The sequence below is a fragment of the Microplitis mediator genome, chromosome 5 (genome assembly GCF_029852145.1).
Source record: "Microplitis mediator isolate UGA2020A chromosome 5, iyMicMedi2.1, whole genome shotgun sequence".
Lineage (NCBI taxonomy): Eukaryota > Metazoa > Arthropoda > Insecta > Hymenoptera > Braconidae > Microplitis > Microplitis mediator.
This window is the reverse complement of record NC_079973.1, coordinates 14216871-14219691: the sequence shown is the minus strand read 5'-3', so window position 1 is coordinate 14219691 and position 2821 is coordinate 14216871. Positions and strand designations below refer to the sequence as shown.

Below are 2821 nucleotides of genomic sequence, written 5' to 3'. Positions count from 1 at the left end.
AATCATTTATACTCAATTATAATAATTTAAAATCATTTTTGATCGGGCAATCTTATGACAGTGTCACTCTTCAATTTAATGTTCTTGGATTAAGTGACAGCATCATAGATTGTGTTTTGAAGAAAGACCTTGAGGATACTACTTATCTTTTCGATAATTAGTCTGGAGAACTTTGCAATAAAGCTTGGTGCTTTCTTTTCCCGATCTCTTTTCTTTCTCAAAGGCCGGTCATTGTCCAAAATGTTCAATTTAAGTTTAAAACGTTGAAAACGGTCAATTCACGTTTAAAACGTTGAATATACGTTGAAAACGTTGAATTTACGTCTAAAACGTTGAATTTACGTTTAAAACGTTGAATTTACGTTTAAAACGTTAAGAACGTTCAATTTACGTCGAATATTTTGACTCGGGAATGATGTAATTAGTCAAATTCATCCACACTCTACTATTGTTTTCACAGTGACAGCGGAAGCTTTGGCACTTCAAAAATATATTCTGAAATATATGGAATACTCTTTTAATTCTGAATGGGAAAATACGTTTATACAAATATCAGAGGTATAAGTTAAATATTCCTTCGAACAATTATTAATACACATTTATTTACATTTTATTTATTGTGCAGCTGACTAAAGAACTACTCAGAAATTTTAAAGAAAAGGTATAAAAGTGACGAAATATTAAAAGTAATGTATAACTTAATTAATTTATAAAATGTGATGTGCATACTATTAATTATTGACATTACTTTCTTTAAGTAGACAGAAATATAACCTAATACTGGGTATTACATTCGTAAATCGATTATAATCAGCATTGATCTTTTTTATTCTTAAGACAATAATTGGCGGCAACTTAACTAATATGTTAGTGCAAATGATTAGAGGTAACTTAAAATTTATGTACACTCCCCCATGGAAAAAAAATATATTTAAAATATAAAAAAAATATATTTACGAATGTATTAAAAATATATTTAAAATGTATGTAAAATATATTAAAAATACATAAATATGTATGTAAAATATATTTTACATGTATGAAACATATATTTCTATTATATCACTTTTGGCCGTTTTTCGTATATTTAAAATCTATCTAAAATATATGTGGAATATATGCACACATATATAAACAATATATGCGAAATATATATCAGGAAATACATATAAAATATATAAAAATATATTTTACATATATTTTAGTATATTTGCAGACTCAGGGTCGAGTACGAGAGAACTGTTCCAATGGAGCAGTCCAACTAGATAGTTCCACTTGAGCACCAGGTGCTCCAAGTGTTGAAGCTGTCTAAAAGGGCAAGTACTCGTTGGATTTTTTGTCAGAAGAACGCAAAGAGGAATAGAAAAAATTGTTTTCAGCAAACCAGACAGTTCCACGTGGGCACCAAGTGTCAAAGCTGTCCAAGTGGGCCTGGACTCTCTACAGTCTTGTAATAAAAATTAAAAAGGAGTAAAAAAAATTACTTTCAGCCAACTGGACACTTCCACTTGGAAACCGAGTGTCAAAGCTGTCCAAGTAGACCTGGACTCTCTGCAGTCTTGTAAAAAAAATTAGAAAGGAGTAAAAGAAATTACTTTCAGTCAAATGGACTGTCCCACTTGGAAACCAAGTGTCAAAGCTGTCCAAGTGGACCTGGACTCTCTACAGTCTTGTAAAAAAAATTAGAAAAGAGTAAAAAAAATTACTTTCAGTCAAATGGACTGTCCCACTTGGGCACCAAGTGTCGCAACTGTCCAAGTGGGCCTGGACTCTCTACAGTTTTGTAAAAAAAATTAGAAAGGAGTAAAAAAAATTACTTTCAGCCAACTGGACACTTCCACTTGGAAACCAAGTGTCAAAGCTGTCCAAGTGGACCTGGACTCTCTGCAGTCTTGTAATAAAAATTAAAAAGGAGTAAAAAAAATTACTTTCAGCCAACTGGACACTTCCACTTGGAAACCAAGTGTCAAAGCTGTCCAAGTGGGCCTGGACTCTCTGCAGTCTTGTAATAAAAATTAAAAAGGAGTAAAAAAAATTACTTTCAGCCAACTGGACACTTCCACTTGGAAACCAAGTGTCAAAGCTGTCCAAGTGGGCCTGGACTCTCTGCAGTCTTGTAATAAAAATTAAAAAGGAGTAAAAAAAATTACTTTCAGCCAACTGGACACTTCCACTTGGAAACCAAGTGTCAAAGCTGTCCAAGTGGGCCTGGACTCTCTGCAGTCTTGTAAAAAAAATTAGAAAGGAGTAAAAAAAATTACTTTCAGCCAACTGGACACTTCCACTTGGAAACCAAGTGTCAAAGCTGTCCAAGTGGGCCTGGACTCTCTGCAGTCTTGTAATAAAAATTAAAAAGGAGTAAAAAAAATTACTTTCAGTCAAATGGACACTTCCACTTGGAAACCAAGTGTCAAAGCTGTCCAAGTGGGCCTGGACTCTCTGCAGTCTTGTAATAAAAATTAGAAAGGAGTAAAAAAAATTATTTTCAGCCATTCAGGCAGTCGCATTGGAACTGTTTTGGCCTGATTACATGAGTTTTCCATCATCGCCAGGGCTGCTCTTTTGAACAGTAAAATATTAAATATATCTTAAAAAAAATTTAATTCTCTTCCATGGCCTTCTTTAGAAAATGAAGTTGTTTAACTGTGAGAAATTTCATTTGTGGTTCCGGGTCTGCTTTAATAATTAACAAAGTAAATAAATAAATTATTAAATGTAGGCAGAGCTAAGTAAACTTTTGACATTTTTTTTTATTTTCAATTACAAAGCATGTTCACTCATGTTAAAAGTTCATAATGGTTTGGGTGAATGCATGCTACTA

The 2821-nt window shown here is 32.8% G+C and overlaps 1 long non-coding RNA gene across 1 annotated transcript; it reads left to right on the top strand.

Moving 5' to 3' along the window:
• The first annotated feature begins 458 nt into the window (after positions 1 to 458).
• LOC130668625 (uncharacterized) lies at positions 459 to 886 on the top strand. Its single transcript, XR_008990062.1, has 3 exons — positions 459 to 558; positions 626 to 686; positions 762 to 886. It is a non-coding gene; the product is annotated as an uncharacterized LOC130668625 (long non-coding RNA).
• The last annotated feature ends 1935 nt before the right edge of the window (positions 887 to 2821 follow it).